The sequence below is a fragment of the Ambystoma mexicanum genome, chromosome 7q, assembly GCF_040938575.1.
Source record: "Ambystoma mexicanum isolate Mex_15411 chromosome 7q, UKY_AmexF1_1, whole genome shotgun sequence".
Taxonomy (NCBI): Eukaryota; Metazoa; Chordata; class Amphibia; order Caudata; family Ambystomatidae; genus Ambystoma; species Ambystoma mexicanum.
In genome coordinates, this window is record NC_090941.1 from 113305646 (window position 1) to 113328838 (window position 23193).

The 23193-nt window shown below is 44.1% G+C and overlaps 1 long non-coding RNA gene across 1 annotated transcript in view; it reads left to right on the forward strand.

Annotated features, from left to right (window-relative positions):
• Nucleotides 1-377: 377 nt before the first annotated feature.
• The window catches only part of LOC138528566 (uncharacterized), a 217526-nt gene continuing 194710 nt past the window's right edge, over nucleotides 378-23193 (forward strand). Inside the window, exon 1 of the long non-coding RNA XR_011284174.1 lies at nucleotides 378-545. This is a non-coding gene — a long non-coding RNA (uncharacterized lncRNA). The remainder of the gene's footprint in view (nucleotides 546-23193) is intronic.

The following is a 23193-nucleotide window of genomic DNA, read 5'->3' on the forward strand; positions in this document are numbered from 1 at the left end:
AGATTTACTGATGTGAGGCTGTGAGATGTATACTAGTAGTTCCACTTTTCATTTTCAGTGACTTGGCCAGGGCCACAAGCCTCGACATTTGTAGAGCTGGATTTAGTTTTCATGTACATGCCGAATAAATCCTTTCTGTGTAGTTAAGCCGCTGACTGATTCATGGGTTATCCTGCTGTTCGGAGCCGTCATCTTTCTCAGAGCGCGCATTCCGCGTTTACCTCAACGGGGAAACCTGTTGAAATGAGCTCAATTTTTTGGATTTGGACCTGACTGAGGGAAACATGTAATCTAGACACACGCCGTCCAGAGTGGGAGTGGGAGTGGCGGTGGGGGCGGGGGGGGAGGGTTTGGGGGGGTGAGTGGGGGTGCGCTGAGCATTCTTTCTTCAATCAAGCCAGTATCCTGCAATGCGGTGATTCGCGAGGAAAGGAACACACAACCTCCGCAAACAGACAGCAGACATTTCGGAAGAGCGCCAAACAATCTTTTCGATTTTCTTCGAATGAGGAGGAAATAAGCCACCTGTCAAAATGGGGACACAGGTAAGTCTGCAAACTTCCTTTATTTGAGCTAATGCAATGCTCACGCACTAAGTGTCACGTTTAGAAAGAGGGAAATAACTCCGTTCTAACACAGCCCATCTACTGTAAATGCGGCTGTTGCTAAAAGATCGCATGCCCGTGTTGCTTCATCTCTTGGTGAAATGCGCGCACTCCATTCTCGTGACTGACCTGGTTATCACGAGAGTAGTCGGTGTCCCATCCCCAAACTGACCTTCCAACATTCTTACCACCGCCTAGACTCAGAGGCACTTTGCCTGCCGCTCTCAGGCAATGCCTTTGGTAGCTTTTGTTCTCTGACAAGGCAGACTTGCAAAGTGCGACTTTCGCAATAGCGCCACATCAAATGCGTTCTCTAACAGGAGAACAACATTGTGGAAAGGTTTGCTGGGGAGAACCGTTGTACAGTTCACATTGCATTCTCGACTTTACAAGAAGAGCTACCCTGAGTGAAGCTGGTAATGTGTTAACCATTTAAGCACACCTCTAGAGTGTACCTTCCATGGGAAGCAATGCATCAGACCTAGGACTTTCCCATTGTGTGTATTGGCCGCATTTTCCCCTTTTAAGTTCCATTATCTGAGCATTGGAAAGGAAATCATATTCCATCGTTCAGCAGACAAGTCGCACACACTGTTTATGAAAACTGTTTAGTACATTTATACGAGCTGGCTTTTTTTCACAGGGCGAGACCAAGCAATAAAGATAATGATGATTATCATAATTATAATTATTTGCATTGTGCAAACAATAGTTGCATTATCCATTGTTGCACATTTCTAAAAGAAGTGAAAAAAATCTTCGACATTTGTCGACTTTTGTGCACGTTGACATGTGGTGGGTAGTTTTCACTTGTTTGGTTTGTGGTCTTCCCACAAAGTAGGAGAACTGAGCATACAAGGGGGGACACATGGCTCGTGTGGCCTCATTACAGACACTTTGCACAAGGTGCAATTTTGCATGGCTTTTGCACTAAGGCAAAGTTTGTCCTACGGCAACAAACCTATTCTTTCAATGTACTTTGCACCAGGGCAAATATGCCCTAGTGCTACTACGGAACGATATTGCCACTTGGGCAACATTTGTCCTCGTGCAAAAATGCATTGAAAGCTCATGATTTTTGCACAATGTCACTTTGTACCCTATTGCATAATACCGTACAAAACTACTTGTTACCAATGCAACGTTTCTGTAATATGGCCGAGATGAATGCTTCGAAGATGACAAATGTTTCAATGACTTACACTTGAAAATGTCGGCTGTATTTATGTATGTATGTAGTTACTTTCAAGTGCATTCTCCTTTCCTTGTGTTTTTTTTTTTTTTTGAACATGGCACGCAGCCTTCCAAGTGTTATTGGTAATGTCCTGGTGCCAAGTGGCCACATTTCAAGCGCATGAAACAAACCCAGCTGTGGCATACCTTTGTTTTGACTAGGTTAGACAGTGTGCATTCCTTTTCCACTGTTTTCTTCTTGTTTTTTCTGGTCTCTATGACAAGTGCTCCCTACAGCGGAACCCGCTGCATGTAAAGGTTTTCCTATCCGTGTCTAGTTTGCATATGATCTCTGTTGAGATGGTTATCTATGTGTGCTGTGTAGTTGCACCCCAAACTTTTATACATTCATCATATAACAAGCTGCCCCACTTGCTGCATATTTTAGGGATTGATGTATGGGCTCTCAGTTTGCCTAAGAAAAGCTTTTCAGTTTAAAAGTAGACTTTTCTTATGTGGATGATTGTCATCACAAATCGTTGTGAATCATTTGCCAGGAAAACTGAAGGGACATTTGCCAAAATGGCATGGATTCAGATAGATGGGTGACATGTTTTCAAACAAAAACGGGGAACATTTGCACTTTGCACTTTCTTTATACTTCAGTTCAAAATGCGGATTTTTAATGTTTTGATTTTTTTGACAAATACAAACTAAGTAATGACCAAAAATATCCCAGTAATGTCGGAATGAGTGACATGTAAAGTGCAAATGCACGTTCTCTTTTCTCTTTGTAGGAAATTGCCCTTTTCTTAAAAAAAAGTATATCAAGAATGCCGAGCAAAAGGAGGTTATGCTTGAACAAAATGCACTATACAATTTTGCAATCATGTTTTCCCAATTGAATCCTATCAACGAGGACTAATAAGAGACCATCCACAATTAACACTGGCTTAAAGACAGTCAGTGGTTGCCACATGTTTACTGAGATCCGCTAAAGCAGGAACACTCACTGTAACATACTGCAAATAGGTTATACATACAGAAAAGAGAGAGTACAAATGCTTTACCATCACCTCTTGGCAAAGCAGAATCACATATAAAAATGTTTTGCCATGTGATTCACAAGATATCAGCGATTTTCAAAACATTTGCAATATAAATCACAGATGTTACCAGTAGAGAACACTGCAAGGGACGGTGCGAGAACACCTCATATTTCTCTGTCCCACAGCAATTCTTCAAGTGATATTACATTACAATGTAGGTTGAGATGCTTATGACAGCTGTTAAGAAATACAACAATATACTTGATTAGATGTTCACTTCTAACCATCTACAACCATGTGCCCTAACCCTTTTTCCTGAGAAGGTCACATATTTTTGAATGCTGGCCAGATTGAAGAACAAAGCGATGCTACACTTGCATTAAATGTCCATGTTTATCCTCAGAGGTAAGTGTTCATCAGTTCTCTTACTGAAGTACCCATCAAAAAAGGTTAAGAAATGTGGAATGATCACTTCCAAAATTGTGCACAATTTCAGCCAATTTATTTGGCTAAAAGTGATTATTTGAAGGGTTGTTTTAATGTGGCGACCACCAGTATCATATCGTACCATAGTAACAAAACTTTGCCTGTGTGCAAAAAAATGGTGCAAATGAATTTGGCATCATGAACTAGTTTATCTAACATTTAGCTAACATTTACACCAGTGCTAAAAGGTGAAAATACAGAATGGAACCCACAGTTTGCTTCACAATGCATTTTATCTATATAAAAAAACGTTTGCTCGATGAAAAAATAAAAGAATCAGACTGTTTATGATCTTTGTTTGCTGCATAACAAAAACATGTGTTTTCTACATTTATTTTCATGCCGCGTAACAAATTAACAAAATCAAACAGTCTGCTTCATTTTTGCTCCAGTGAAAATATGTTTAAATAATACGGTAATGGCTAAATCTGTTTGTTCCATTTCATTTCAGCTAAGTAGCAAAATTGGTGCTAAATTAATTTACCCAATTTTTCACACAAAGTCAACATTTTAATAATCTGCCCTGTAATTTACTGCTTAGATAATACAGATGGAGCAAACAGATCAATCTGTATTATCTAAAAATGTTTCATTGGGGCACACATTAAGCAGACTCCTTTATTTACAATAGTTGTTGCACAACATGAAATGAAATGCAGTAAACGCATTTCTTTATATTTTATGTAGCTTACACAGTACAAAAACACTCAATTTCATTGTTGCACTAGTGCAACCAGTTTTAGATAATATGGATTGTGAACAATCCTGCTTGCCGCAATACATATTATCCTAGAATTTGCTTAATTTCTAGCAGTGGTGCAAATGTTAGATCATCTGCTCCATCATGGTTTTCAGAAACTTGAATGGCAGACATATTTGCAAGGAAAGACCATCCATGCAATCATCATGAAATGCCTTTGCTAAAGTGATATCTCTTGTACAGTATTACTTGCTTGCAAAAACAAACCCAAAACAGGCTATGAATAAGTGCGAGGTGCTGTACGGGAAGGCCTGAACCGCCTGCACGAGCCTTTGTTACTTGAATTGGAGCATTGCATGGCATTTCTAAATTGCCAAACAGTGGTTGCTACAGATAGCTCTAGGATATTGCATGATGGATTGATGTTGCATACTGAGTGCATTTCATTATAGAGCCAATTGTTTTCTACATCACAGTCTCTCATGAAACCAAGAGTATAAGTCAGAGGCTGACTCTCCTGGAAGCTGCACAAGACACCGGTCAGATGGGCTACTATTCAGTACGTAAATCTAGTGCATTATTGAAATAGACCAAAATCAGATAAAACAGATTTGTATCTTCTGATTTCTCATATAGAAAGATAGGAAACCTTTGATAATTCATTACAGATTCAACAGCACCTGAGAGATGATGTAAGACCTAGATTTGGTACATGTCAGTTGGCATGAATCAAGTCACACCAAATGTTTTCATGAATCTGAAATTACCAATTACTAGACCTTTCACACTTTGCTTGAGAGTTATTTGACCTACTATGAATTAGTACATGGGAGAGGGCGGGTGTTCTGCCAATGAAAGGGCTGACAACATGGGCCTTACACACTGGTAACGGTTTGAATTTGAGCCTTGGGTCAGCTCAGAGTCTAACCTCCCCCTCCACACTTTACTCTCTGTTCCCCTATGCAGCAAACCTACAGACTCACAACCACAATCTCTCCCTGTGTAACTTCTGAACATACCTGTTCTCCTCGGTCTACAGGCCCATTGCACTTGCTGGCTCCTATACAGGTCAGTTGCCCTTGCTGGTTCTCCACCTGATGGCCACCATGGAAATAAGGGATGGACTCCATGTAGTTCCTTCACAATTTCCATGGTGGATATCTTTTTGGCTTTGCCACTTTGGTGGCGTAATCCACCTAATCGTTAAACCATTGGTTCTGTAAATGTAAAAATAAAAGGAGAAAGGGGAGTTTGGCATTAGTGTATGCCTTTGGCATGGCAACTCGGGAGTAGTGTATGGCTTTGGCATGGCAACTTGCTGATTCTTGGCAATGAAATGACCAAAGCACCAGACGGGCCTTGATTCTCTCTCTCAAGTCTGCTGGCTTGCTGCGGTTCCCGGGGAGCTGTGGCGCTCTGAAGTTAAAAGTAAAATAAATGCACAAAATTAAATGTCTGTTATATTTTCAATTGTATGCACAATCCTTTTTTTCAGTTTAACACCTGTCAGACTAGTTTTAAAGTCTGCCGCAGAGTTATCTGTTTTCTGCTCTCTACCAAGGTCCTGGGACCGTTGGAGCTGCAAAGGCAGAACTTTTCTGTTTTTGATGGGGTCCGGAAAGCTAGGATTTAGCGATTCCAGGAAGTGAAGCTTTTGGTGTTACTGCGTGTCTGGTGATGAGGTCTCAGTGTTCTTGTTCCGAGTGAATAAACATAAAAACTGCTGTTTTCCTCTGTACGGTAGTGGCTTTTCAACAGGGCTTAATTGAGAAGGTTAATGCCTACATGAGTGCACATACTTCTCAGCAGCATTGTGCCAGCCCGTGTGCTCTGCTGAGGCACAGTTATAGGTGCCCAGTACGGCTTTGAGAGATATTGCTTTGAGTTTCAGTGAATAGTGTGAATGTGTTCTGTAACGTTTGAAAAGCAATGCCAGATTGCTTATTAACAGAATAAATACAGGGGCAGTGCTCGCGTCTTTCCCGAAATTGAATTCTGATGTCACCTGGTTGCGTGTCTTAAGAAACAATAGGAGGGGTTACCCTTAGTAGTTTCGCTGTTTTCTTTTTGTTTTGGAAAAAATGTTGGAATTTGAATGCCCCTGCTGTTCCCGTGCATGCAAGATCAAAACATTGTTAGTCGGCACTATTCACTTTGAATCTAATGGTTTACGATGCATAATGAAGTACACATATACTGCATATTTGTGCTTTTAATGGCACTGGTGAAGCTTTAGTGGAGGACAGCGTTGCTACCCGTTGTGCTTTTCAAATGTCAAAATGCTGAATTATGGATTCTGGGGAGCATTGCTTTGAATGGTGTGGCAAGGGCATGGCGGTGGGGATGAGTGTAGGCTGGACAGCATGAGTAACGTTATTTCTGCTTTTGGAATATATCTTCTGCAACACTGGGCAAAGTTACTGGCCGCATGTTTCTGGAGTGGGTTTCCCAAGTCTATGACAGTTGCAGCCTAGTGTGGGTAGTGAGGTTGCGGGACGCATGCATCCTTAAGAAGTTAAGAGTTTCAATGCGTACAGTCCACACAGGCAGGTCGTCATGTGAGTGTAATGATGGGGCTGGAAAATGCAGCTCAAAGAAGCCCGACTAGTTACAGCATAGGTATTGGGTATTGTTTTTCAGTGGGCACAAAGTTCCAATCTCGGCTTCCGCGTTCATTTACACTGTGATCATGGGCAAACAGGTTTATCTGTTTCCCCCCCCCCCCCCGAGTGTCTACTCATATTTCTGCTGCGGTGGGGTGAGCGGCTCTCCAAACTGGGGCCCCCTCGTGTGATAATTGGGTTATCTGATAGTGGGAGGGGGTTGATGTCCAATCTTGTGGTTGCCTTTCTGCAGTTACGTAGGCTCATCCTCCCTCCCTCCCTCCCTCCCTCCCTCCCTCCCTCCTTCCCTCCCTCCCTCCCTCCCTCCTCCCTCCCTCCCTCCCTCCCTCCCTCCCTTCCTTCCTTCCTTCCTTCCTTCCTTCCTTCCTTCCTTCCTTCCTTCCTTCCTTCCTTCCTTCCTTCCTTCCTTCCTTCCTTCCTTCCTTCCTTCCTTCCTTCCTTCCCTCCTTCCTTCCTCTCTCTCTTCCTTCCCCCTCATTCCTTTCCTTCCCCCCTTCCCTCTCTCTCCTCTCCTTCCTCCCTCCCCCTCACTCTCCTTTTCTTCCTTTCCTCTGTCTCTCTCTCTTCCTTCCTTCTTTCAGTCTCCCTCTCTTACTTCCTTCCCTCTCTCCTTTCCTTCCTTCCTCTCTCTCTTACTCTCCTTGCTTCCTTTCCTTCTTCCTTCCTTCCCCCCTCGCTCTCTCTTCCCTTCCTATCCCTTCCTTTCCTTACTTCTTCCCCCTCACTCTCTCTCTCGCCTACCTTCCTTTGCCTTCCTTTCCTTTCTTCCATCCTCTCTCTCTCTCTCTTCCTTTTCTTTCCTTTCTTTCTTCCGCCTCTCTCTCTCCTCCCTTCCTTCTCTTGCAAGGAAAGGAAGGGAGGATATGATAAGGGGCGCGGGTGCCCCTTATCATATCCTCCTTGAAAACGTTTAACCCTGGTACCTATAAATGCAAAATGTAAAGAACTTCAGTAAATGACAAAACTATTGTCATTGCCAATGCTTGTTTGTATATATGTTGGTTTCTACTTGAGAAATGGTTGGTGCACTCTGTGCATCCAATTTCTCATATAAAAAAGCACTACTAATACCCCGGATGTTAAGCCTGGGTACTAGTAGATGGAAGCTCCTGGCTGCCAGGTTTTGCCAGGCAGTAATGGTGCCTAGGACCTCGTTAAAGGCCTTCAGTTCATTTTGGGCCTGGATCCTGATTCCCAGGACATGGCCACCAGTAAAGCCTTCCAAGCCTTCCAGCTCTGTTTTCTTTTTTTCTGAAAGAGATGTGCTTAAAGCCTTGAGGAACAAGGTTTGTACCACTTTATCACCAACCTCAAAGCACATCATATTTTTGGCTTGTGTGCATTGTTGCTTTAATTAAAGAAGATTACAAAATAAAATTAACACCACCTAGAGCTGGGGTAAATATTAGACACATTATTCATACAAAGTAAATGTGAACGGGCGCAGCGAGAGACAATGGGGGTCATTTTGAGTCCGGCGGTAGCCGTGCCGGTAAATACAGGCACGGCTGCTTCCGGAGCCATTTTCTTCTCCAGCGCCCGGCAATGGGGACATACAGGGGTAGTACAGCCCCGGAGGTCCCGTAATTCCTCATTGCCGGGCGCCGGAAAATATTACTCCCCATTTCCATTTGAGTCACATTGGACTCAATGGGAATGGGGAGGACGGATGCAGCGGCACCATTCATGAATGGTGCCGCTGCATCCGTCAAGGACTGCGAGCGGGTGACGTTCCGCCCACCAGGTCAGACCTGGCGGGCTAAAAAGGCACCCGCTCACAGAACAGTTAGTTTGCCAGTCCGGAAACAACGGTACTGCCAAGCTTACCGGTACTAGTTGTTTCCGGACCAGCAACCTTATAATGAGGCCCAGTATAACTTATACGTTGTTTGACATAACACATTATTTCTGATCAGCAGTATTCTAAGGGTGGCAAAATAACATAGACGCCCATCAGGGGCAGAATAGAACATTGGGCAGTAGTATCTATATTAATGAAGTCACTATTAAACATGTCCTTCGAAAAGGTAAGAAGTGGAAAGCGATTGAGACATGCCTCCTCCCCTAGTATGACAGTCACATTCCCGGTGGGTATTTATGTTCATTTATCAGCTCTAAGAGGTAATTTTGATTTAAATTTGAGTCTCTAAAAATTGAACAGCATTACCATAATATATGTGACCCATACATCTGGGAAGTGGTGGTTTTCAGTGCATTGAGGGGGGTCACATTTTATCGAGAATTTCTTCCCCAGCAAACACCTCTGCTGAAAGGTGGTTGCCTTGTGTGCTATTGTTGCCCAGCTGGTCCAATAGCAACAGGAATGCTGCCACCTGCTCTAGATTCAGTGAGGTGGCCCCACTCATTAGCCCCCCATTCTGAAAACTGCCCCAGCACCACTGATCAGTGGAGTCAGGAAGCTTTGTTTGTCAGCTTTTATTTTTCAGGGGGCGGGTCTGCGTGGGCAAGGAAAGGAAAGAAACTACAACAAATAACTGATATTTCAAGTGTTGGATTGAGAACTTCTCGGTTTTTTTAAATACGCGACCGTTCTGAAGGAATACATATTCTTTCTGTTATTACCATAACATTGTCTAGAACGGGGTGGTCCTATCACAGAATCATAAATGCACACGTAATCTGCATGTTTACTGCGCATTTTGAGAAAAAGAAATGGCCGCATTCTCAGGCCCCGTATTGGGCATATCAGGTTGTTGACCTATAAGATGGCTTGTGTGAAACCCACATTTCTGGAAAGTGTTAGATCCAATGATACTGATTGAAAATGATCACACAACATGCTTCTTTAAACACTTTAATCCGCCAGCAGTCAGAAAACAAATCATTTGCCATCATTTCGGTTATACATGCTATAATACTTCAGGTGCAATTTGGACCTATAAAAAAGGTCTTTAAAATTGGTTTATTTTGTCCACAGGCCAAATACATGTATTTTTAAGAAATAAGTGTACCCCATATCATTGGTCCCATGCACCTCGAGACCATTCAGAAGCCCTGCAGCCAAAAGCCTAACTGGGAGCTGAAAGCTTTTTTCTCATGGTTGAAAGATCTCAATGAGCTCTCCCATTAAACATGTGAATACCCATATCTATTGCTAGCTTCTTGTTCTTTTGGTTCAAAACTTCAGACAATGAGTTGTGTTTGTGTGTGGTCACGCATATGTGCACATGTGTCTGTGTGTGTGTTTCTGGGGTGTATGGATTATTTGTACGTCACGAGCAAGTTATATACATCAACATATTAAGATCCATGTGTTGGGACAATCGAGAGGGCCGTATGTTGCAGATGTCATTCTGCATAAAAAAAGTACTTTAGTCAAAGTCTGCAATTAAAAGGAGGCAGTAACAATTGTGTTATGAAGAATATGCATTCTACCAAAATGCCTCTACCTAACCTTGTAGACTCCTACATCATGCAAGTAGCCCTCCACAGTGCCTGATCATGTGGAGCAGTGGTGGTAGAGTGAAAACTAAATAACTTTGAGACTAGGCCAAGTTGTCTCTCTGTGTGACAAGTTCATTGAGAAGGCTGGGTTAGCCTCACTATCACGTTCTTTGTAGTCTATTTGCATACTTTTAACAAGAATGCTTTTCTACACATGCAAGTATCGCGCCATATAGGTCGGAGAAAACACAACCAACTTCCAGGGTTACAAAAGGTAAGTACCAACAGATGTGCAGTGAGTGAGTATCATATTTCACAAAGGTAAATAAAGAATCCATTGCCTCATGTTGGCCCTATGTATGTATATGATTTATAAAGCGTGAACCTGGCCGGGAAGCAACAGCGCACTGTACAGAATGGATGCACACAGGGCGTTACACGTAGAGTGCAGGGGTAGCAGAGGAGCTGTGATGGTAAGGGCAAACAGGAGCAAGGGGAACCCCAAAGGGGTCAAATAGGGTTGAGTGGAGTGATCAACAGTTGACAAGATGTTCTCTGAAGAGTAGGCTCTTCAGGTATTTCTCAAAGTGTAGGCTGGAGGGAGGCAGGCGTATATTCATTGACAACTTCTCCCAGAGGCAGAGTGCATAGTCTCTCTCCTGTTGTTTGCCCCCACCAGTTCTTTTTTCCAGTCTCTCAATGTATGGATTCTGGTGGTGTGCCCCTTCATTACTACCCCTGCCCACAACCCTCCCCACGCCCTTTTTACATCTTAACTTTTAAGTACCCATTTTTTGAAGGATGTAATTTCGAAGTAATTAATTCATGGTAAATTACCGCAAATGAATTACTGTCGATGAATGCACAGGATATCGGGTCAGGCAGTACTTGAGTTGATGGATGTCTTTGATGCAATTAATCTTTAGGGGCGCCAGTACTTTTTCTTGATGCTAAACATCCATGGGGATTTGACCCCTGAATTGATACGAGCTAACCAGCATGAGATAAACATCCATTCCTAAAATTACATACCCTTTGGAGGGCAACAATTTGACTGCTACAAATATCAATCTGTTCATCACATATTTAGAATCACGCCTTGAAAACGACCAGAGAGGTTGAAACACGTGTCAGCTGTCTAGTAACTAATACATTGGGATTTGAAGCCTAATTCACTTGTTTTATGGACTTTTAACAAGAAATGTGGGGATCTGTGCACTGAACCTATACTTCCATCATCACTCTCATAATCTTTATGTGAAGCTGTTGTCATCTGTGTATTGCTGTATCTTGATGCCAGTGTTGGCAAGAAGTTCCCCCAGAGGTTGCATGTAGAAGTTTCAGATGACAGGGTACAAGGTGGAGCCATGTCTAACTCTGCAGGTTACTGGCACGTGCTGGCATCTGTTGGGGCTATCTAGACAGGTTTCTCTCTGTTGCAGAGGTATGAGGCAAACCACTGTAAGACTATTTTGTTATGGCAAGAATTTTGATGAGGGTTTCATGGTCAACAGTATGGAAGGAAGCAGAGAGTGAGCATGATGAGATGAGTTAGCAAGAGTTAGCAAGGGTTACCTTAGTTCAGTATGTGCAGAATATCATTGATAACTTGTATGGTGGTGATCTCTTTGCTGCATTGTGGTGAAACATCAGATTCATAGTCCTATAGCCCTGAAGTAGATGGTACTGAGTGATCCTTCAATGCAACTTGATGGCAACAATCTTCTCAACTGGGGATGGGTACATGCATGGTGAGGAAATAGTTGGTCAGGAAATCTGTGTCAAGTGTGGGTTCTCTTCAATAAGAGGGGGATCTGTCACATTTTCAGTGCATCTGGGAAAGTGTCATGTGTGACATTAAGGCGTATTGTGAGTGCTTCACCTTTGATGACCTTCACATTGGCGGAGGTCATGTTTTCTTTGTAGTTGATGAGCTTGAAGGCTGCAAGAGTGTTGGCCAGAGATTTTGGAGAAATTGTCCTGAATTCGGTCCATCTTGAAATGTTGCAGACTGGTATGGGTGTAATGTCTGTGGGGCTTTGGGGGCTATCAATGTGTTGCCTTATGTTGCATGTCTGTGAAGAAGCTGTTGGCATTTTCTTTGTCAGTGAATTGTGATATTGCATACTCTGGCAGTGGGTTAATGCAGTGTGTGAAGACCACCCTGCTCTTGTTGGATGCTTCCAAGATGGTTGTTGTGTAGTGTTTTGCATTGGTTGCAGTACAGAGTGTCCCGCATGCTGAATGGAATGTTCTCAGGAGGAAGAGGTCTTCTAGTTGGTGGGATTTTCTCCAGAAAAGTTTTGTAGATTAAATGTTTGCTGTCAATGAGTTCCTGTGTGTACCAAGGTATAGAGGGCATACGTTTGTGGAGACAAGTTCTCAGTGCTGCATGGGTTTTGGTGGTCTCAGTATGGTTGAGCACACAGAGCTGAGCGTTAACATTCTCCAATAGTTCGATGTGGAGATGAAGGTGGGGCCCTATATGCACTTCCAAGCTACTGACTGATAAAGTAGGGCAGAAAGGTTACTTATTTCTCAGGCAGGACATAGTCAACAGTGCCTGGGTGGACAGTGCCTTCAAATCATATACAAATCCTCTCTGCACCGTTTATGCCATGACAGTCCTGCCAAAACCTCGAATGAGATGTATTGATCATGTTAAATTAGGGTTATTTTATTTTACTTGACAATATTTTTGAGGGGAGCACTCCACCGCCAAGTATCCAACATTATGCAAGTTTTAGCCCACGCTTTATAATAAACCAGGATGTCTAGGTAAATGTCTGGCATGCTATGAACATTTCAGTCAAATGCATTTTAAGTTTGTGGCGTTAGTGGTTGCTGAGTTGGCATGTATGTTCGTAGCCTGCATGTTGCAGTCGTGAGAGGAACATGGTGAGAATAAAATTGGAAAAGTGTGGTAGGAAGTGGGCAGTTGATGATGCACAAACTTCTCTCTACCATAAACTCCTCATGCACACACTAGCCACCAGCATTCTGCAAGCAGTAGACAAGCTTGTTGGGCACAGAACTAAATGTGCGAGCCACATCTTTCTTCTTAGAAGACTTCACAATGGTATAGTAAAGAATATTTTACAATAGAACAATACCCACAAAAGTACCAGATAGAAAAAGACAATGCCCAAGCCAAGTTTGTGGCCAAATTAGGATGCTACAGTTGCTCATGGAAATAAGGTATATTCCCAAAATACTTTTAATGTAAGTAATTATTTCCTGTGGTGGTGGTGGGGGGTGTGGCAGCCTTCCAGCCAATGAGGAGGCTCGGAAAGGGGAAGTTATCACATGGAATTCCCCCCACTCAAAGCCTCCTCATGGCTGGAGGCCGCCATCTTCCCCCACCAGGGATTCAGGTAAGTGCTCTGCTCCACTCCCCCTCCTCAAATCCCCCCCCCCAATTCCTTTCCACATACCTGCTTTTTTGCTCCTCTTCAGAGGCGGATGTGTGGAAACACTTCTGTCTCCAGCGTGTCCTCTCCCGATCTGCGACAGGCCTCCAAGGAAAGGAAGAAGGGACTACATGTAGTCCCTTCTCTCCTTTCCATTGTGGCCTTTTTTTGTTGTTGACTTTTTTCCAATTTTTTTAATGGCCGTCATGGAAAGGGAGGACGGACTACTTGTAGTCCCTCCTCCCTTTCCATGGTGGGCATTTTGTTTGTTTGTTTGTTTACTTATTTTAATTATTTTCAATGGCTGCCATGGAAAGGGAAAACAGTTTTCCCTTTCCCTGTGGCCATTTTTTTTCTCTTTTTTTTTCTTCCATTCTGAAACACCTGAGCATTTCGCAAAGGAAGAAACAAGCTTTTAGTACCCTAGTCCAATGGGCTGGGGTACTACTAGCAATACTCCCCTCACCGGGGGGCATTACCGAGTCAGGTAATACCCTGGGCCCATAGTTAAGGCCCTACGCTCAGGCCTGTAATGGCGAGGGGATTATTGCAAAAGTAAAGCCTACCTCTTTGCCTTTAACTTTGCTTTGCTACTGGTGTATCATTTCAGTTTAACATCAGTTTGTACAGGAGGGCGGAGCGTCCTCTGACGGGCCCATAGGTCAGAGCTCACCCTCGAGTACCTGTAAGGCAAGATAGCTGCACCTTGAGGAGGATGGGGTTCAGGATTCTCTTACTCCAACACAATTCAATAATGACAACTCAATAGTTTGGCAAAGGGAAGTCTGTTTAATGACAAGTACAAAAAACGGGGAAACAAATGGTAATCAACAGTGTCGCGATCACCTTTCTCGCTTCAACTTCCACAAATCTGCAGTCAGCAGTAACAGTTATACTCAAAACTCGTCATCATTGACGTCTAACTCTAAAAGTTTGTCATGCAATACTATTGGTTGGAAAAGGTAACTTAAGTATATGTGTTCTATCTGTATATAGTAACAGAGCGTGAGGATTGGATAACTCTTATCGGGTGGGCGTCTACGCCCATCCCTCTACATTACTTGTGATAGACGTCACTACACCTACAATGTCTTATTGGTTCTACAAGCTATATGACCCTAGATTATTTGGTCCATTGTGATTGGGTGGGTTACACCCCTAGGCATAAATCTCCACTTTAATTAGCAGCATGCAGAATGGACACCCAGATGCAGAGTGCCCCAAGATTCACCATGCCTCCCTTCCATCAATCAGTACTTTTAGGGCTATGTGTCAATTAGTTGGCTAAGGATGGCCTTGAAACTGTAGCTTCTTATCAGGGAAAGTTATGGCATCCTCAGGTTCTGGGTGACATCAGACGTTGGTACCTCTTTGCCCTTGGCTGGTCACGTGTCTGTTCACCATGAATCTGCTTCATTTTCCTTGTATTTGGGTTTTTGATTCTTCCGTAGCCTCGTCACCTGCCTAGGGCCTCTTTATCTCGACCTTCACTGGCTGGCTGGTATGCTCTGAAGTTTCGATTCTTCGAGTTTGCCACTCTCCTCCCTTCGTTAGGTTGACCTTGAATTCCCAGGCATGAGCTGCTTCTTACTGAGTTTCAATTCCGCTCTTTCCTTTCCTTTGGCTTTGGCTGGAATATGAATCTTGGCCTTGTTAGCCCCTTGCAACATGGGCTTAATTTTGCTTTACAAAATGGAGTCGCACTTGTATACTGTGCTTCATTGAGGTAGATATATAGTGGGCGCTTGCCGCTCAATTCTTGCACTAAGCATTGCAAGCAGTTCCGTTTTCTTAGCTTCGTGCGTTCCAAGCCTATTTACAAGCGTTAGCTGGTTGAAAGTGCATTTTAAAAATGTCCTCTGTTATTGCAAATCTGTTCTCCATGGTCAGCAGTGATGAGTAAGGCAGAAGGAGATCTCCATGAACTAAAAAACACAACTTCAGATTAGCACTGCTGATGCCTTTGCCCATCGACACATCAATGTTCCCAGTGAAGTTCACTCATAGTCTAAAATTCTGAAAAAGTTGTGCTTGGTCCCAAATGACACCAGATTGCTGTTATGGCTGCTATGTTATATATGTACCCAAGACCACACACCCAGAATTCCCTCCTTTACTGGTAACCAAAGGCAATATTGCAGGTAACAATAAGCCCTCGGCCGAGCCTTCTTCTATGACTATCACCCGATCTCCATCACTCCTTTCCTGGGCATCTCCCAGCTTACTCTACATGCTGAATCTGTTGGTTGCCTGCCTGACCACCAGTCTGGCTTCAGAGCTGCCAGAAACATGGAAACTGCTCTCCTGAACATCCGTGAAGACTTTCTCTCCAATCTGGACTCTAATCTCCCTTATGTCCTCATTCTCCTTGATCTATATATATTTTTGTTATTGTAACATTTAGTTTATTACAAACTTTTTAATTACAAAATTCCAGAATTTCCATGGCACATCTTCATTTCATTGTCAATTTAGCTCTTCTTTTAAGCTATTATACTGTCCAAGAAATTTACTACAGAGCAAGTTAAATGCACTGAACTCCCACTCAGAACACGGGTCCACAGGTCCTCTATATTTTCAGTTTTAGGTGCATATTTGCTCAGGTGTAGTGATTTCTGATCTCTAAGAGCTGGACATTCTATTAATAAATGCTTTCTACTTTCCTCATTTGCTAAACAATATCTACAGACATTGTCCTTTGTGTCCTCCATATGTCGCATTAGTAGAATTTGTTTAGATTTATATGCATTTAGACGTGGGCGGAGAAAATCATCTTGGTGATGTCGTGAAGGAAATTGTTGCAAGTAATTAGGCATTTTATTCAATTTATTCATCGACATTCCAAGGTCTAAGGCTGTCGGTAGACTTTCATATTTAGACACATTCTGAATCCATGACCATTGTTTAAGGTTTTTTTTTTCGCAATTTGTGGGAGCTCCAACAGTGTGTCCATTGTGATATTTGCTTCATCCATAATTGCTTTCGCCCTTTGGGACCATATCGAGAGTAAATCAGTGTTCTCATGATTGCTCTCTGAGACGAATATTCTATATGCTGGTTCCGGCTTTGGCATATTCATCTTCCGCAGCAGTGTCAATGATTTCCATATAACACTATAAAGTCCATCAAGTGCCAGCTCATGCCTTATTGTTGTCATGGATATATATGTAGGCAGCCTCAGAACATGCAGCCAAAAAATCCCTTCAAGCTGAGACCAGATCTTACTATCAATGTTCCACCCTGCTTCTACTCCGAATGTTATTGCAGGTACCACTTTCTGAAAGTAGAACATGCGTGTTGGTATCATGGAGAATTTACCAAATAGGGTCTGAATTCGTGCTCCTTGTTGGGCTTAAGTCCACTTTCGTTGGCGTAGCTCCTGGACCCAACACCATTCTCGAATTGAGGTATTGATCTTTATCCCCAGATATCGAATTTCAGCCACTTCCACAATCACTTTGTCATATATTTGCCACTTAAAATTCTTGTTTTTAGTTCCTTGAGCCGAGCCAAACTTTTATCATCAGTAGATCATTTTCGTCCATATAACTTTGTAGTTCGTGAAGGAGTCGCTGTAGCCCAATCTGTTTTTGGTCAACCAGGACCAGGTCATCGGCATAGATTACACATCTTAGCTGGATTCCATTAATTTTCATAGATAAACATTTTGCTTTGCTTTTGCCAAAGCATTTGACACATCTGCAATGAACAGTGTGAATAGCGTTGCCGCCAAAGGGCAACCCTGTTTCACCCCTTTGTCTGTCTCAATAGGATCTTCTTCATTTATCCTGATCCTAATCGAGGTTTTTGCATGTAAGGCTTTTATTAGTTGTAGTATTGATTCCGGACAATTCTGTTTTGCTAGTTTCTTCCAAAGTTTTCCACGGTTTACAGTGTCGAATGGTTGTTGCATATCGATGAATGCAAAAAACAGGTTTGACTTTCTCTTTATGGCCTCCAGTTTCCGGATGTTTACTATTACCAGATTTAACTCGGTCCTGACACCCTTAGTAAAGCCGGCCTGTCGTTCGTCAGATGTTTCCGACTTTATCGCCCATGCTGAAATTTTTTCTGAAGGAACGTGGCGAACACCTTGCCAATCATGTCCAAAAGGCATCAGCCCGATTGCACTTTTTAAAGATCGGCACAATTATCGCCTCTGACCATGATGGCGGCAGAGACCGTTGGTCTGCAATCACTGAAAACAAATTTTCCATGAATGTGGACCATTCATGTTTGTTTTCTTTTAGCATCACATTTGTCACCCCGGAACTTTCATTGTGCACAGCTGGCAATTTTAGAATCTTAACGCGTTCCTTAGTTCGAATTACGTCGTCGCTTGTAACTCCCTCAATAGTTAGTTCATGGTTTCATTCATAGTTTGAGCTGACAACGTGGCTTTCCGATCCGCATTGTCCCTTCTCTGTGCCAATAAATGCCAATGTCTGATTTCATCTGAAACAAGTTTCTTCAAAGACGGACACACATCTGAAGCTAAGTCTGCTGCCATAGTGTTTGCTGTTTCCTCATGCTGACCACTTGACCATTCATACCCCCTCAGGTCACATATTGAGACGGCAACATCTGAGTCCATTGTCAGACTCTTATCACATACATGGCCGGCCTGACATTTCAGAGCTTGTTTCAGTTTTAAACGAGTCAACGGCCCGTTTTCAGCCATAGGTTCCCGCTTACCTGCTGTCTGCTGTGGACTGCTGCAGACTGAACTCTGCTCACGAACTCCGCACGTGCTCTGCGCTGCCCTGGAGTTTGTAAAGGCAAGTTGGGCTTGTCTTTCTTAAAGAAGCAGTATGTTTTAGCAAACACCAAAGTCCTCCACAGAGTAGCTGCAGCTCCTCTCACCAACGTCGACTGCTGCAGACTGAACTTTGCTCACGAACTCTGCTTGATCTATCCTCTGCTTTTGACACGGTCAACCCCGCCATCCTGCTCAATCCTCTCCAGGACAAGCTTGGTATTACTAATCAGGCCCTGGCCTGGTTGACTATCGTTCTCGCCGACCGACCCTCTCAGGTCCAACTGGGGTCTTTCCTCTCTTCTATCTCTCTCTCTACTTGTGGTGTTGCCCAGGAGTTCAACATCTCTCCCTGGCTCTTCAATCACTTCCTGGCACCTCTTGCCCACCGCATCTCTACTTTCTGCTGCAATTTTCAATGATATGCAGATGACACTCAGCTCTCTTTCAGGCTTCCCTCAGCCACCTCTGCTTCTTTTCTCATACCAGAGCGTCTGGCTGCAATTCAGGAATGGTGTAGTGCAAATGATCTCTACCTTAATGCCAGTATTGGGACACCCGCTCCCTCCTTTCCTTTCCTCTCACGCTCTGGCCGCTCACTCTGGGCCCTTTTCCTGCTCCCTCCTGTGAGGCTAAGAACCTTGGTGTCATATTCGACTCCACGCTCCTTCTCTCCTCACATCTCTGATGTCTCTAAGAAGTAAAAATATCAGCTGCACCTCCTCAGAGGTATGTTTCCTTTCCTCACTGTCCCCCAGAAGCTTGCTGTCTCCAGAGCTCCGGTCCTCTCTAGGCTGGGCTATTGCAACAGCCTCTTTGTAAATCTTCCTGCCTCTACTCTTCGACTGTTACAACTTGTCCAGAACAGGCCTCAAGCCCAGGGATCCTGTCTCTCCAGCTCTGAAATCTCTTCACTGGATTCCTGTGGCTGCAAGGATCAACTTCAAGACCCTCTGCATTGTTCTGCATCCTCCAACTTTCTCTTCCAAAACATCTTCCTTCTCGAGCGCGCCACTCATCCACCTCCATCTCTCTGAGGGTCAGACGCTTCGCCAAGCAGAAAGTTGGGGGCAGATCTATCTCCTCGGCTGGGGCCTTCCTCTGGATCAGCCTCCCTGCATCTCTCAACTTGAGTAGAACCACCTCCGGTTCCGGAAGCAACTCAAGACCTTCCTTTTCCCTTCCGCTTTCTCTCTTACTCTCTCCCGTTGATGCACCTGACTGCTCCGTGCACTGGTCACCCTCTGGACTTGGGCCCAGGCTCCTGCATGTCCAGTTGCTGTTGCACTGCCTCTGGGCTCCCCAGCACTTAAGGTTCTGTACCTGCAACCCTACAGTCTCTTCCCTCTGCACTTATGAGCCACCCCCTGGCTGCCCTTATGATTTAACTGCACTTCTCCCTTCCCCTCCCCCTGGCACTTCTCCACTTCCCTCTTCCCCGCACTTGCACGATATGAATGACACAAGGCCTTGTAAGACGTTATTTTGTCCTCCCTTGTTTCCCCTTCCTTGTCTTGTCATGCCTAGAAACACCTGTGTACAGGCGCGTTATAAATGCCACATCATATCATAACATATCATAACAACCCAATCAAAGCAGCATAGCCTCAAACAATTATCTTATTAAAGACTGGGCAATACAACAAGGTTTCATGACAATACTAGTCTGTCCGTTCTATATCAGTATGTCACCTGTTGTTTGCAATCTGCGAGATCGGCCACCCTCCGAGTGCCGCCAGCCAAATGCTGCCTTTGCTTAACTTCAGTTTTTTTACACTGCCTCCCGAAATGGAGATGTTTTGCTCTTTATTAGTGAATTCCCTGCAAGCCCCAATGAGGAACCCTCCTTATTGCCACTCAATCCCAAGTTTGATGACCGGTAACCTCACGTTTCTCTTCCTCACACACTCTCCCCTCACGTGGCACACCCAAACCAAAGCCCTGACCTATTAACCCCCTTCACCTACTTGTCTCCTGCGCTCACTACACCTTGCTCCCCTTTACATCCTGCTTCTGACCCTGTAGAATATCCAGTAAGAGTGCTATAGATACCCATGTGCAGGCTTCTATTTATTCATGTTGGTTTGCATGCATCTGTATGTGTCCTACGCCATCAGTGCCATTCTTGCATAGCAGTGTTTCCGGAGTGCTCTTTGCTATGAGTGGCACAGGGAGGCCGACCAATTCATGTGAAATGAGTCGGTGGTTAGAATCATCTCTCCCCAGTACTCACACCGACTGCCCATCTATTTCCCTTCAGGGAAAAAAATCCCATCAAATTCAGGGAATTAGATTCATTATCCTCCTGTACATGCCAGAGGACTTTCCAGACTACGGTGGGCCTGATTTACAAAAGCTCTTTTCCATCTATTTCCCTACAGGAAAAAAATCCCATAAAATTCAGGCAATAAGATTATTTATCCTGCTGTACATGCCAGACGACTTTCCAGATTATGGGCCTGATTTATGAAAGCGTTTTTCAGTGAGAAAACCCCATTGGAATACTCTTTGTTAATCAGGCCGTATGTCCGCTATTAACATATACCTCACTTTTATCCACTTTCAATGAGAGATGTCTCTATTGATTTAGTATCATTTGTTTTGCGTGATGTGTATCTTTTTAGAATACATGTAACGCACGTCCAGTTACAGACGTGCTGGACCATTTCAACATTGGCTTCAACGGGTACATCGATGAATCACCACATACAATTAATCCAGACAACAACCCCTCCTCTAATGTAGGGAATCTGGCAACATGCATGTCCACAGTCCTAGGCTAGATGAGCAAAAGACAGCTCTGCATGAAGCCAGGAAAAATGGAAATCCGGCTATGCGGTCAAGTTCCAGCATCATGCATCCTGGGGTGGGATGCGGACCAAAGTTCTAAGACCTGCAGCTGCCACACTGACCAAAATCGAAAACCAGGAGGTGAAAAGACAGCTCTACTTTAAGCTAGGAAAATTGGAAATCGGCTACGCGGTCAATTTCCAGCATCATGCCTCCTGGGATGGGATGTGGACCAAAGTTCTAAGACCTGCACCTGCCCCTCTAACCAAAATAGACAACCAGGAGGTGAAATGACAGCTCTACTTGAAGCCAGGAAAAACGGAAATCCTGCTACGCAGTCAAGTTCCAGCATCATGTATTCTGGGGTGGAATGTGGACCAAAGTTCTAAGACCTACACCTTCCCCACTAACCAAAATCGAAAACCAGGAGGTGAAAAGACAGCTCTGCTTGAATCTAGGAAAAATGGAAATCCGGCTACGCGGTCAAGTTCCAGCATCATGCATCCTGGGGTGGGATGCGTACCAAAGTTCTAAGACCTGCAGCTGCCCCACTAACCAAAATCGAAAACCAGGAGGTGAAAAGACAGCTCTGCTTGAATCTAGGAAAAATGGAAACCGACTACGTGGTCAAGTTCCAGCATCATGCATCCTGGGGTGGGATGCGTACCAAAGTTCTAAGACCTGCAGCTGCCCCACTAACCAAAATCGAAAACCAGGAGGTGAAAAGACAGCTCTACTTAAAGCTAGGAAAAATGGAAACCGACTACGTGGTCAAGTTCCAGCATCATGCATCCTGGGGTGGGATGTGTACCAAAGTTCTAAGACCTGCAGCTGCCCCACTAACCAAAATCGACAACCAGGAGGTGAAAAGACAGCTCTACTTGAAGCCAGGCAAAACAGAAATCTTGCTACGCTGTCAATTTCCAGCATCATGCATCCTGGGGTGGGATGTGGACCAAAAGTTCTAAGACCTGCAGCTACCCCACTAACCAAAATCGAATACCAGGACGTGAAAAGACAGCTCTGCTTGAAGCTAGGAAAAATGGAAATCGGCTACAGGGTCAAGTTCCAGCATCATGCATTCTGGGGTGGGATGTGGAACAAAGTTCTAAGACCTGCAGCTGCCCCACTAACCAAAATCGAAAACCAGGAGGTGAAAAGACAGCTCTACTTAAAGCTAGGAAAAATGGAAACCGACTACGTGGTCAAGTTCCAGCATCATGCATCCTGGGGTGGGATGTGTACCAAAGTTCTAAGACCTGCAGCTGCCCCACTAACCAAAATCGACAACCAGGAGGTGAAAAGACAGCTCTACTTGAAGCCAGGCAAAACAGGAATCTTGCTACGCTGTCAATTTCCAGCATCATGCATCCTGGGGTGGGATGTGGACCAAAAGTTCTAAGACCTGCAGCTACCCCACTAACCAAAATCGAATACCAGGACGTGAAAAGACAGCTCTGCTTGAAGCTAGGAAAAATGGAAATCGGCTACAGGGTCAAGTTCCAGCATCATGTATCCTGGGGTGGAATGTGGACCAAAGTTCTAAGACCTGCAGCTGCCCCACTAACCAAAATCGAAAACTAGGAGGTGAAAAGACAGCTCTACTTGAAGCCATCAAAAATGGAAATCCGTCTACGCGTTCAAGTTCCAGCATCATGCATCCTGGGGTGGGATGTGGACCAAAGTTCTAAGACCTGCAGCTGCCCCTCTAACCAAAATCGACAACCAGGAGGTGAAAAGACAGCTCTACTTGAAGCCATGAAAAACGAAAATCCTGCTACGTGGTCAAGTTCCAGCATCATGCAGCCTGGGGTGGGATGTGGACCAAAGTTCTAAGACATGCATCTGCCCCACCAACCAAAACCAAAAACCAGGAGGTGATCATTGACCAACAGCTCTACTCCTCACAGCATATCACATCCATCCTGAACAGTAGCTACTTCACTTGCCCAATTGCACACACCGAGAGAAATGTACACACATTAATATTTCTATGCACCCGGTCACAAATGGGCCGATTCATTATCTGTGAATCAAGCACATATTGTGCAGTTGGCATTTAACCGGCTCCACAGAATAAAAATGTGTGGACCGAGTCAGTAGAGCGGTATGTTGAGGAACAACTTTCACACCATGGATTCCGTGGTTGAGTAGAAATCAGGAGATTCACTGTGTGGACTGTTGTGCTTCCACAT